General features: G+C 46.4%; 1 pseudogene; it reads right to left on the reverse strand.

Moving 5' to 3' along the window:
- Positions 1-7,634: 7,634 nt before the first annotated feature.
- On the reverse strand, positions 7,635-12,345 carry LOC146371245 (uncharacterized; annotated as a pseudogene).
- Between the last annotated feature and the right edge of the window lie 2,101 nt (positions 12,346-14,446).

The following is a 14,446-nucleotide window of genomic DNA, read 5'->3' on the forward strand; positions in this document are numbered from 1 at the left end:
CTGAGGGTGAGTAGACATTAACAACGCGACAGAGAACAAAGGAAACACAGGGCTAATATACACACGGCAGTAATCAAGGGATGAGAGACAGGAGGGGAACACACCTGGGAGAAATCACAGCTGACGAGACAGGGGAAACGTAAACCAAACACACTGACACCAGACACGAACCTCCAAAGTAAAACAGGAAACAAGAAACAATTTACAAGGAGGCAGACAGACACTGAACTTAATCTAGAATAATAATCAATACTATAGAAATATACCAAAATATAAAAAACTGAAAAAGCTGGGTCAAAATGACCCAGAACCGTGACAGGAGGTCGACCGTGTGTAAAGCAGCGGCGGCGACAGAGCAGGTCTGGAGGCCTGGACCAGACGAGGGTGAAGACACGGAGGCTGGACCAGACGAGGGTGAAGACACGGAGGCTGGACCAGGCGAGGTAGAAGACACGGAGGCTGGACCAGGTGAGGAAGAAGACACGGAGGCTGGACCAGACGAGGAAGAAGACACGGAGGCTGGACCAGACGAGGGTGAAGACACGGAGGCTGGACCAGACGAGGAAGAAGACACGGAGGCTGGACCAGGCGAGGAAGAAGACACGGAGGCTGGACCAGGCGAGGAAGAAGACACGGAGGCTGGACCAGGCGAGGTAGAAGACACGGAGGCTGGACCAGACGAGGAAGAAGACACGGAGGCTGGACCAGGCGAGGAAGAAGACACGGAGGCTGGACCAGGCGAGGAAGAAGACACGGAGGCTGGGCCATGTCTTCAATAAAAGCAACAACAATAAAAGCAAAGGTGAATCCAATAGACCAATACGCCAAGGCTGGGATGGTCCATTTGGTAAAGTAAATCCGTTGGGCATCTTTCTTTGCCTTTAGACAATAATTCTGAAAGAAAAGAAAAGAAAAGTTGAATTGCTCTTCACAAATAAAGCTCGAAGCAGCTCAAATTGTAGGAATCACCACTGGGCACCCACAGTACCGTCACCCAGTCAAATGTGTGGTAAAGACACAGATAATGAAATCTTGTTATTAGTAAAATATATAATGAAAACTGATTCGGTTTATTATTTTCTCTGTATGCTCTGTAGGATCTGTTCCTATTCAATTTAGCACTGGCGATTTTGCAATGCCCGTTTTCTTTTAGGTGATCATTTAGCTTAATACACATGAAAACCAGCTGATCACAGGACAGAGGTAAATCTTTAGCAGCCAGCTCACTTGCCATGCCATCACTGAAGCCGTGGAGGTATATGCCTCCAGTCTGTACCCAGAAGTCTACAGAACGGTCTGCTACACAAGGCTTTCCTTGTTTTAAATTAAACATGCAATCTGCTGCAGCGTTGGAGCTGGTCCCTTTCACAAACGCACACCGAAATCTATTGATAAACTCAGCAACGCATACATTTTCACTTTAATTTATGACTACCTGTGCCCACAGCAACTCTCTGAGATTTGTCATGTATGTGATAATATGTTTTGCCTTGGGCTTTTTCCACCACACCAGTGAAGGCCTCTGGTGATGCCAGAGCCAACTTAGAATCATTCTCATGTACAGAATGAGAATAAAACAGGACTGGCACTATTGGTGATATGAAGAAATTCCAGGTGAGCTAGCAGAGGTGCTGCAGGCAGTCAAAGGGCACACACACTGGAATCCCTGAGCTTAAGGGATTGTGACAAACTCACAGTCCCTTAAGCTCAGGGATTCCAGTTGTGCGAAGAGGTTTGCACAGAAGCAAAGGTAAACGGGAAAACGTGACAGGACTGAGGCCGCGCACGTTACCTGGCTGACACAACATTCTGGCGCCGACTGAGTGACTGCTTCAGACTTAAGTAACCAACTTACTCCTCTGATCCATCCTCTGATAAGCTGCAGGTGAGTATATCAGCAACCTTGACAGGTGAGTGACTGGCAGGGAGGTGGAGAAACCAGTATGTGCTGCCTCAGAGGAAAAAGTAAAGAACATGCCAACAACACATACAGCAAGAGAAAAGAGAGAAAGAAAAGCAAGAGCAACAGAAAACAAGCAGGATAGCACAAAATAGTTAATTCATCATTTATAAAGTATAAAAACTGTCATCAACATGTTAAATATATGCTGATTAAGCTCAGGCAGGACGAAGCACTTCATATCGAGCAATCTATCAATCCAACCAAATTAACTTCTTTTAGACCTCATTCCTACAAGACTGGTCAAATAAGTTTTACTATTAATTAATGCTTCATTTTTAAATAACTTCAATTCCTCAACAGGCCACGGGTGTTTATCATTGCATTAATAAGACCATTACTTAATTGTCTTAACTAATTATAGTTTGATTTCTAGTCTCCCCCTTTATTCAGAAATTCTTGAAAGAGTAGTTATAAAACAATCAACTGTAGAGGAAAGGTTTATTTGTTTTAGTCATGATTTAGAGGTCATCATAGCACAGAAACGGCAATGAATGTTACAAATGTTCTAATGCGCCATGACAGTAAAGTAAATTCAGTTCAATTCATTTTTATTACATAGCATCAAATCACAACAAGAGTGGTCTCAAGGTGCTTTACATCATAAGGCTCTGCCTCCCATTCTACTTCTAAATACTCTGGGAACCACAAGTAAGCCTGCAGTCTGAGAGTGAAGTGCTCTATAGTACTATAGTAGTACTATACTACATGCAGTACTACAGGTTCATTAAGATTAAATGAGGCCTGATTATTCAAGACCTTGTATGCGAGGAGAAGGATTTTAAATTTGATTGTGGATTTACCAGAGAGCCAATATGGGAGCTATATGCTCTCTCTTTCTGCAACTGGAGATGCATTTTCCTTTATTTTATCCAGAATTAAGAGATGGGATGTAGAGGCTTAGGCATATTTGTTAATGGTAAGCAGACTAATGCTTATATATGGCTTTTTCTCAAGCATTCAAAATGCTTTATACAACATGCCTCATTCACCCATTCATACAAGCACTTTTTTCTGCACCTAAGTGATTTCCATTTAACAATCGTACATTTTCACAATCCCAGAAAGCGCATTAGAGAGTAACGTGGGGTTCAGTATCAACACCAACAGGTCTCCGACGTATCACAAGTACACACAAGTATGCATACACATGCTCCGACAAATGCGATTCTCCTTTTCCCCAGATTTAAAGGATGCTTCGTTTTAATATTACTCTTATTACTCTTTCTGGGTCACAAAATAAACTTTTAAGATATTTTCAGGCGAGAATGTAGCTGTGTAATGCTCAAATATCTACTCAATTTGTCAAAATATCACATATTTGCAAAAGTGCTTCAACGTTTTCGGAGACCTCTGTTATCCACCAGCGCGACAGCTGATCAATTCAATTCAATTCAATTCAATTTTATTTATATAGCGCCAAATCACAACAAAAGTCGCCTCAAGGCGCTTCATAGATACAGAGAAAAACCCAACAATCATATGACCCCCTATGAGCAAGCACTTTGGCGACAGTGGGAAGGAAAAACTCCCTTTTAACAGGAAGAAACCTCCAGCAGAACCAGGCTCAGGGAGGGGCGGGGCCATCTGCTGCGACCGGTTGGGGTGAGAGAAGGAAGACAGGATAAAAGACATGCTGTGGAAGAGAGACAGAGGTTAATAACAGATATGATTCAATGCAGAGAGGTCTATTAACACATAGTGAGTGAGAAAGGTGACTGGAAAGGAAAAACTCAATGCATCTTGGGAATCCCCCGGCAGCCTACGTCTATTGCAGCATAACTAAGGGGGGATTCAGGGTCTCCTGGTCCAGCCCTAACTATATGCTTTAGCAAAAAGGAAAGTTTTAAGTCAGGAGATCAAGGCTCGCTAGAGCCTGCGAGCACAGCTAACCCTGGCGTATCTTTTGCTACTCAGGTTAAACATGATATAGTTAGTTGTAGCTATGGATTGAAAATACCCCCCACACCCCTCCCCTAACGGCTGCACCTCCCGAAACATTTTGTCTGGGCTCTTATCTCACTTTTTTATTTCGAACAATCAACAGAAAATTTCACAGACATAGTTTTATGTAAGGTTTTTAAGGCTGTGGTGTTAATTTTTAAGTAACATGAGCCCAGCGACAGCAGCAACGCTAGGCTAACACTAACTAGCTAGCAAGATTATAAACCTGGTGCTAAACTAAGAGAAGCCACAAAATCAGTTTGAATAAGAGTAAACATTTACTCACCAAGTCAGTGTATCAGGTAAAGATCCACAGCAATGAAAACAATAATATGTTGAGCTGACGCTTTTCCAGGTTTGCTCAACATATTCCATAACAAATGCACCATGAACATGCGACCGGATCCGTGCGAGGGAGGAGGACGGTAGTGACGTGGCATTTTCAAAACACATTGTTTCATCCTTCCGCACTGAGAAGTAAACTTCCAGTTTACTTAGGCTACGTTCACACTGCAGGTCTTAATGCTCAATTCCGATTTTTTGATCAAATCCGATTTTTTTGTCTGCTCGTTCACACTACAAATAAAATGCGACTGCAAACGCGCTCTAGTGTGAACGCTCAAAGCGGCCCGTATGCGCAAAAGAAGATGTCACACACAACGCGCTCTGTTTAGACCCAGAGCAAACTATTGTTTGACTGATGGCCTTAATATAAAGACTTCGGACTTTACGTTTCCCAATTTTTGCTTTAAGTTATTTTGTTATTTACATAATAATGTAAATAACCTAATAATGACCCTTATTACTGTTTTAGAGGAGCGGTGCTTCAAAGGATAGCTGCAGATTTCTGTCAGAATCTGCAGATTATACAGTACAAATAAAATGTTCACGTTTCTCCAACGTTGTCTTCCCAACAGTTTCACTGACATCTACACGGGATGGCCAGGAAGCGTTTGCGATGTCTTCTCCGGCGCTGATAATTGGCGTCTGTCTTGTGTCAGTGACGTAAAAGACAGATTTAATGCGACATGACCATCAAACAGCAGTCGCTTTCTAAAGCATCAGATATGTATCGGATTCAGTACCACATACGAAAGTGACCCAGATCGGATTTGAAAATATCGGATTTGTGCCGTTCACACTGTCATACCGTGATCGGATATGGGTCGCATAGGGTCAAAAAAATCGGATTTGATGCGCTTTCGCCTGCAGTGTGAACGTAGCCTTAGTTTTTCTAAGTTAAGACAACTCAAATAAATTGAGTTGATCAGCATTTTTGCATGAAAAAAGTACTGGTAACTTATTTAAATCTAGTTCTAATAACAAATTGATAAAAACTGAGTTCAGTCTACTTAATATTTTTAATTAAAAAGAATATTAAATTTTACAGTGTACTTAGTGTTTGTGATGACAGATAATGAGTCTTTCGTATCCCTGGGGAGGAATTTGGGCTTACTTTTCTTTGCTGAAGGTTTGCAGATTTAGCCACACTGGAGGGTTTTTGAGCATGAATGCCATAAATGGACTGTTTAGTCACGCCAAAGCATCTTAACTGGAGTTAAGTCTTTCACACACTTGCTGGTGACTTTTGAATCATTGCCTTGCTTTCATATCCCAAGTGCACTTGCACTTTAATCCATGAACTGAGCCATACATTAGCCATACAGGTCCTAAAGCAGCAAATCAGCCCCAGACCATCACACCACTACTGTTATACAGAAATGCTGAAAATATGAGCAAGGCTATCAAAAACAGTGGAAACTATACTTTCATGTTTCGCACATTACACAGCGAAGCCACTTTCACAGAGCAAATAGTCAGCTGATGTGTAAATGTATCTGTTTTTTACACCTAAATAGACTGCAATTACAGTTCTCAATTCCACCTAACATATTAAACATCTTTTACTTTATGTTCAATAAATTATCCTTTAACAAATTACTTACAACATAACAACATAAATGTACACTTTAAAGTCTGTTGGATGTCATAAAATTGACCAGGCTCACATTTTAATTCTAATCCTGTTCTGCAGTGCTTTGCTAGTTTTTATTCGCAGCTTTGCTTTCAGCTGTGTTTGCATCACTTGTGCTAGAGTTTACGGTTTCCATCTTTCTGGTAATTTTAGCACTAGTTTGTCTGCTGCCTGTCACCCACTGCAGTAATGTCCAGTGCAGGGTTGTCATTCACTGTCTTCTTTTTTTTTTATTAGTCACTGTGCGACAGTATTCCAGACAAAGCTTACTTAAAAGTGCAATAATAGATTCAATAAATAAAGTAAATTTACAGTTATGTGACTTAATGTAAATTGCTACTTTCCATCTGTGTCATTTGTGTTATACTTCAAGACACCACGTAGAATAAGGGAGCATAGTGTGATCAGAAAGCCTTTAACAAAAGAAAACTTGGCCAATTGCTTTATTTTATAGTGGCTAAAAGTTTGAGCAGGACTGTTTTTCTTGGCTGCTGATCTTGATAATTAGGAATACACAACTGCCAAGTTATGAATTCAAAAAGATGACTGATTAACATTCCTCATAAACAACTTATTAATTTCCTTTCAGGCAAAATCCTTTCAATGTCCTAACAGTTCATAAGGAGTATGTGTGAAATATTTATAAGATGGGGTAAGTGGGCAATTTGTGCCAAACTAATGACAAGAGCACTAATTACTTAAGTTGAAATGGGATTAGACAGGTTTTTTTTGACTGGAATAACTACCCACATCAACCATTCACTGCTGACAAGAACCCAGGCTGTTGTGACACACAGCACTAATAAAAGTGTGCCATTTAATTACGGCTCAGGTTTTTTCTCATAATAAAGCAGTGCATTTTCAAGACTACGCTTGATGTTTCAGGAGATTTGTATTTACACCCCCAGATGTAATTAATAAGACAAAATATTGCCGGCCGCTGGAATTTGAATGGCAGTGCTGGCAAACACACAAAGCTGTTAATAAACAATATGGAAATGGGATTTCCTGACCACCTCTGGAGGTTTCGACTATTCCAATGTGCTTGTGCACTGAATACAAACTAATTCAACCTTTTGAAAGTGGCGCAGGGAACAGTTCAAAATCCTTGTTAATAGTTCGACATTTATTTCAGTCCCCCAGCAGTGGGATAAGGCTCAGAACCACAGTAGGCGACAGCATCCGCCCCCTGAATCCACCCCATACAGCTGAAACAGAAGGTTATTGCTGATACGGCTAGGCTATGAGGGCTTTTATCAGACAGCAAAAAACAATTAAGGGTGTCAATAATGAGAGAATAAGAGGGGTCTTTTGTAGACAGCCTTTTGTGCCCGAGGCCCCTCTGGCATGAAAAGACCTAGACACACTATTGGACCTCCCCCTCGCTGGTGTCCCTATGTAGTCATTAGCTACTGATAAGCCAAGGGAGGAGGCACAAAAGATTGAACACAGGATCCAATTTGGGAGGAAAAAAAGATGAGATGGCAGATGCTGTGCGCTTTACATTTATGGTGTATATGTTGCTCTCATTAGAAAGATTTCTAATCGAGATCAAAATATATTATACTGCCTTTTATTGTAGGATTTTTCATTTCATTTTCATCACCCGAACACAAAATGTAGTTATAACATGACTGCTGTTCATGGTCTTCCCAGATAAATATTCAGCCCAGGATTTTTCCTCACTGTCCTCCTTCTGACTGTGATTGACACCTGCATCCGTCATGGCTTGGGAAGCAGCCAGCTACGCTTGTGCTATGGGTCTGCATGGCCGATCATGGGGGTCCCACCCTCGGACCCTGGCTGCTGGAGCCTGACGGGGAATCGCTTGCCCCCGATGACACGTTTAGGAAGTAGTGCTGGCTGGTAATTGTCCTGTGCCAGCAGGGAAGACAGAGGAATACAGGCCCAAGACAAAGGGAGGAGAGGATGAGCGTGAGGGATGAGGCCTCCAAATCTTTCATGGGAAAGGACGTGTCTAGACATCACTGCTTCAGAGTGCTTTTCAGTATGACATTGAGTAACTGTTGCCACCCCCCACCTTTTGGTGGCATTAGGATGGGAACGTTGGTTTGTATTTGAGGCGGAGGTGGCGAGTACAGATTCAGAGATCCACAATAGAACTGGTGTTCAACCTTGCTGATACGACTCAATGGCAGACATGTGATACAGCAGGGTCACATGTGATACTGCACACTCATTTCTATTAAATATGATATTGGATTTATGTTGCATGCAGGCGGATAATAAATTGTACATTTAAAGAGCTTTCATTTAAAATAGTCCAAACCAAAAGTTGATTCTTGGCCACACTGAAGGCTTCTGACCTGAGATAACAGTAGGTGCATACGTGTGTATAGTCAAAGTTGAGGGGTTTATTTTGCTTGTTTTCATTTTATGTAATTTATTTTAATGAGATGGATTTTGTGAGACTGCATCCGTTCCTTTAAATTTGCAAGACAGACATTATCATGCTCAGGGTGTTATGGCCATAACGTATATTTTTCAAGATAGAACAATGGCATAGTTGGTGGATCAGCTGCATTTTTGATAATGTTTGGTGGTTGCATAATAATAATAATAATAATAATAATAATAATAATAATAATAATAAGAGACATTTTGCTTTCTTTTCATCACTCGTTGTTTTTTGAGCATCTTACAATTTGCTCCTGTCCTTTAACTGTTTCTGAAATTTAAGTCATAAATGTGTAATGAGGTCACCATCCATTTATGAATGATTTATGCAAATGTACAACTTAATTAGAATCACAGAATATTACAAAAAATGTCTGAGTTCTTTATACCAAATTTATTATTTTAATTCAAGCTGTGTGGATGAGGTGGCTAATTTATACCTTACATATATTTGTTATAAAATTATACTGTGTGCTGTATTTAAAAAAAAACAACAACACACATTAACAGCAACAGCTGTGACTACTCTTTGCTCCTATACTTTGAATTTAAGATCCAAACAAGACAAATATAGATGGGGAAATTTAATGTACCTCTACATACACAAATATATATGGAGTTATAAATGGGAACATCTGCAGTACAAACCTGGGGTGATCTATGCCCAGATCCGATCAACATTGCATTTGAACATGTGCTAGTGGTCTGTACATGCATGTGTAGGGCAGGAGGGGGATGGGGACAGAGAGAGGTCAGTGGGTCAAGGCTTTAAGCAGGTTGTATTTTGAACTACTTACTGGTTCTTTAATAAACCTTTGACACCCCTCACTCCCATGGGGCCATATATCCCTAAACAACTGTGCTGCCCTGCTGCCACCCACAGTGGTGAGCTACAGGAGGGAAACAGAGCTGCACATTTAGCCTTCTAACAGACGCATACAACCAGTGTTTGTTTCTTCTTAGTTGATGTTTTTTCAAAAGACTTTGTGGGTGCTGTGAATGTATGTTTCTGTGGTAATGGCCACTTCATGTTGCATCTGATGATGCACTGATCAATTCAGAACTCCCGCCATCTTCAAAGACTTTGCAACAAGTAAAAACACAGGATCACAGTCACTGCGCTACAGATATATAGAATGAATATATAGGTATTGTCACGGTTTGCCAGGGCAAGCCGTGGGGGATGTTGGAGAAAGGACCCAAACGCTGGACTTAGTGCAATGAACAGTGCATTTATTTACAGTGGGGGGTAAATGTACACCACGCAATAGGTCTCCAGAGTGCTCCCTCAACTCCTGTGTTGTGCCTTCTCTCAAGTGCTGGTATTCCGTGCTCTCTGCTCCCGTGCCTACGCACACCCTGTGCGTCCTGCAGTCCCGTGTTCCGCTCTCCTGAGGAAAAAACAACAGACACCGCCGTTATGGCACCAACTCCAGCAGGCATACCCTGACCAGTACTTTAAACACTGACATGGAGTCTAACTCAACGATCCTGCGCCGGAGGAAGCTCCATCGCTCTGTTAAGTAGCTCCCCCGACGAGCCTGATCAGAAGCAGGTGTGTGAGAACCTAGGCGTGACCGGCAGCCGGCAGGGCCACACCCCTCAGGCCTGCAGGTGGCTGTCCTCCATCCTTCAGCCACACCCGCAGACACCCACACCAGCAAGGAACACAAGAGCACAGTGCAGCAAACATACATCCAATACAATAACAATAATAATGGTCCACACTGCTCACGGACCCCGAGTCCCCGGAACCGGGTCCGTGACAGTACCCCCCCTCTAAGGGTCGACTCCCGACGACCCTAAAACAAAACCACAAAAACCAAAAACCACAGCACAACCAACCCAGGGTGGGAGGCGGGGGGTCCAGGACGGAGGGCCCCAAAACCTCTCCGCTAAACAGCCACCACAAAGCAACAAAAGAAAAACACAGTTCAACAGTCCAATCCCCCGGTCCGGTGGCAGCAAACACAGTTCTGCCGACCGACCCGCAGGACGGCAAAACAAGCGGGACCTGCTGTGGGTCAGGCAGTGGCGGCAAAACAGTTCAGGTGGCCTACCTCTACCCCCTTGATGGAAACGCAGCAGCTCCGGCGGGCGGCCACGGGTCCGGCAGCAGCGGCGGAACGGTTCTGGTGGCCTGCCACGGGTCCAGTGGCGGCGGCGGCGCTGCTCCTCCGGCGGCTTGCCCCGGGTCCGGTGGCGGCGGCGCTGCAGCTCCGACGGCCTGCCACGGGACCGGTGGCGGCGGCGCTGCACCTCCGACGGCCTGCCACGGGACCGGTGGCGGCGGCGCTGCACCTCCGACGGCCTGCCACGGGTCCGACGGCAACGCCACTGCTCCGGTGAGCAACAGCGAGGAGTGGCACATGGCCTATGAAGCGCTGGTCGCTGACGTGGACGCGCTAGACGTGGGCAGCGTGGAGGGCGCGCTAGACACGGAGGTCCCCCTGACTCACTGACCTCCAGTTCTGGCTGAGTGAGTCCCTCCAGACCTCCGAGCTCCTCCGGTGTCAGCGCGGGCTCCACAGGCTCGCTGAGCTCCTCCCGCTCGCCGATCTCCAGCTCCGGCTCGCCGAGCTCCCCCGGCTGCGGCGCAGGCTCCTCCCGCTCGCCGAGCTCCTCTGCTGGCAACGCCGGTCGCTCAGGCTCGTTGAGGTCCTCCAGCAGCGGCGCTGGCTCCTCAGCTGGTGGCTTGCTGAGCTGCTCCTGCTCCGGCTCGCTGAGCTCCTCCGGCAGCGGCGCTGGCTCCACCTGCTCCGGCTCGCTGAGCTCCTCCGGCAGCGGCGCTGGCTCCACCGGCTCGCTGAGCTCCTCCGGCAGCGGCGCTGGCTCCACCGGCTCTCTGAGCTCCTCGGCAGGCAGCGCGAGCTCCTCCGGCTCTCTGAGCTCCTCGGCAGGCAGCGCGAGCTCCTCCGGCTCGCTGAGCTGCTCCTCGGCAGGCAGCGCGAGCTCCTCCGGCTCGCTGAGCTGCTCCTCGGCAGGCAGCGCGAGCTCCTCCGGCTCGCTGAGCTGCTCCTCGGCAGGCAGCGCGAGCTCCTCCGGCTCGCTGAGCTGCTCCTCGGCAGGCAGCGCGAGCTCCTCCGGCTCGCTGAGCTGCTCCTCGGCAGGCAGCGCGAGCTCCTCCGGCTCGCTGAGCTCCTCCGGCTCGCTGAGCTCCTGCTCCTCGGCTGGCGCGAGCTCCTGCTCCTCGGCTGGCGCGAGCTCCTGCTCCTCGGCTGGCGCGAGCTCCTGCTCCTCGGCTGGCGCGAGCTCCTGCTCCTCGGCTGGCGCGAGCACCTCCGGCTCGCCGGGCTCCTGCTCGGGCAACGCGAGCTCCTCTGGCTTGCTGGGCTCCTGCTCGGGCAGCGCGAGCTCCTCCGGCTCGGGCTGGGCAGGTCCGGGTGGCGACATAGCAGCCGGTGAAAAAGATGGCAGAATGGCGGCTGCAGGCAGATGAGACGACGGCGGTGCTACAGCTGCCGATGGTGAAGCAGCGAGTGGTGTGGAGACCGCTGAATGAGGCGACGCTAGCAGTACTGTTGGCCGGCTTGCAGCAGCGTCAGCGGTGTCACCACCCACTGTAAACAAAAAAGCAGATGGGGTGAGGAATGAGAAAGTGTCCTTATTACTCACCACAGCCGTCTCTTGAGATGTCCGGGAGGTTGGCTGCGGTGAGGAATGCCGGCGGCGCGAACGCCGTTTCCGGGTAGACGACGGGGCCGGCGTGTCAGGCTGAAGAACTTCAGGCTGGCCGAGTGGGGGGGCAGCCTGGATCGGAGAGTGGAGGTGAAGGGTGTTGAGCAGGAATTCCGCCACGATCGGAAAAAGATTGTCCAACACCCAGGGAAAACAAGTCAGTGTTTCCTGCAACCGTTTCTCCACAGCGCAACGTAAAACCTCCGCGTGCGCTTCCAGCCACAGGTCACACAGACGATTTACTTTGTCTGTCACCTCCCTCCTGAACCTCTCCGAAAAGTCCGCTGGGTCCATCTGGCAGGATCGTTCTGTCACGGTTTGCCAGGGCAAGCCGTGGGGGATGTTGGAGAAAGGACCCAAACGCTGGACTTAGTGCAATGAACAGTGCATTTATTTACAGTGGGGGGTAAATGTACACCACGCAATAGGTCTCCAGAGTGCTCCCTCAACTCCTGTGTTGTGCCTTCTCTCAAGTGCTGGTATTCCGTGCTCTCTGCTCCCGTGCCTACGCACACCCTGTGCGTCCTGCAGTCCCGTGTTCCGCTCTCCTGAGGAAAAAACAACAGACACCGCCGTTATGGCACCAACTCCAGCAGGCATACCCTGACCAGTACTTTAAACACTGACATGGAGTCTAACTCAACGATCCTGCGCCGGAGGAAGCTCCATCGCTCTGTTAAGTAGCTCCCCCGACGAGCCTGATCAGAAGCAGGTGTGTGAGAACCTAGGCGTGACCGGCAGCCGGCAGGGCCACACCCCTCAGGCCTGCAGGTGGCTGTCCTCCATCCTTCAGCCACACCCGCAGACACCCACACCAGCAAGGAACACAAGAGCACAGTGCAGCAAACATACATCCAATACAATAACAATAATAATGGTCCACACTGCTCACGGACCCCGAGTCCCCGGAACCGGGTCCGTGACAGGTATGTTAGAGGTATATAGCTAAATTCTTTATCATATTATGGTCATATATTAGGATATTCCAGATAATGACTCCAGGGTGTACACCACCTCTCACTCTACGGTAGCTGGGACAGGTTCCAGCCCTGCGAATCTGACAAAGAAGAGAATAGATGCATAATAATAATAGGGCCAGGGCTTTTCTGTGTGGAGTTGACGTGTTCTTCTTGTACTTGTGTTGGTTGGTTTCCTCCTGCAATCCAAAGATATTCAATTCAATTCAATTCAATTTTATTTATATAGCGCCAAATCACAACAACAGTCGCCTCAAGGTGCTTTATATTGCACAGTAGATTGCACAATAATAGATACAGAGAAAAACCCAACAATCATATGACCCCCTATGAGCAAGCACTTTGGCGACAGTGGGAAGGAAAAACTCCCTTTTAACAGGAAGCAACCTTCGGCAGAACCAGGCTCAGGGAGGGGAGGGGCCATCTGCTGTGATTGGTTGGGGTGAGAGAAGGAAGACAGGATAAAGACATGCTGTGGAAGAGAGACAGAGGTTAATAACAGATATGATTCAGTGCAGAGAGGTCTGTTAACACATAGTGAGTGAGAAAGGTGACTGGAAAGAAAAAACTCAATGCATCATGGGAATCCCCCGGCAGCCTACGTCTATTGCAGCATAACTAAGGGAGGATTCAGGGTCACCTGGTCCAGCCCTAACTATATGCTTTAGCAAAAAGGAAAGTTTGAAGCCTAATCTTGAAAGTAGAGCTAGTGTCTGTCTCCTGAATCCAAACTGGAAGCTGGTTCCACAGAAGAGGGGCCTGAAAACTGAAGGCTCTGCCTCCCATTCTACTTTTAAATACTCTAGGAACAACAAGTAGGCCTGCAGTGTGAGAGCAAAGTGCTCTAATAGGGTGATATGGTACTACAAGGTCATTAAGATAAGATGGGGCCTGATTATTTAAGACCTTGTATGTGAGGAGCAGGATTTTGCTGCAGCATTTTGGATTAGCTGAAGGCTTTTCAGGGAGTTTTTAGGACTTCCTGATAATAATGAATTACAGTCGTCCAGCCTGGAAGTAATAAATGCATGAACTAGTTTTTCAGCGTCACTCTGAGACAGGATATTTCTAATTTTAGAGATGTTGCACAAATGGAAGAACGCAGTCTTACATATTTGTTTAATATGTGCATTGAAGGACATGTCCTGGTCAAAAATGACTCCAGGGTTCCTCACAGCGTTACTGGAGGCCAAGGTAATGCCATCCAGAGTAAGAATCTGGTTAGATACCATATTTCTAAGATTTTCAGGGCCGAGTACAATAACCTCAGTTTGATCTGAATTAAGAAGCAGAAAGTTAGCGGCCATCCAGGTCTTTATGTCTTTAAGACATTCCTGCAGTTTAACTCATTGGTGTGTGTTATCTGGCTTCATGGACAGATAGAGCTGGGTGTCATCTGCATAGCAGTGTAAATGTATGCTATGTCTTCTAATGATGCTGCCTAAGGGAAGCATGTATAATGTAAACAGAATTGGTCCTAGCACTGAACCCTGT

This window comes from Perissodus microlepis, chromosome 16, assembly GCF_051167445.1.
Source record: "Perissodus microlepis isolate ML-2025 ecotype Zambia chromosome 16, ASM5116744v1, whole genome shotgun sequence".
Lineage (NCBI taxonomy): Eukaryota > Metazoa > Chordata > Actinopteri > Cichliformes > Cichlidae > Perissodus > Perissodus microlepis.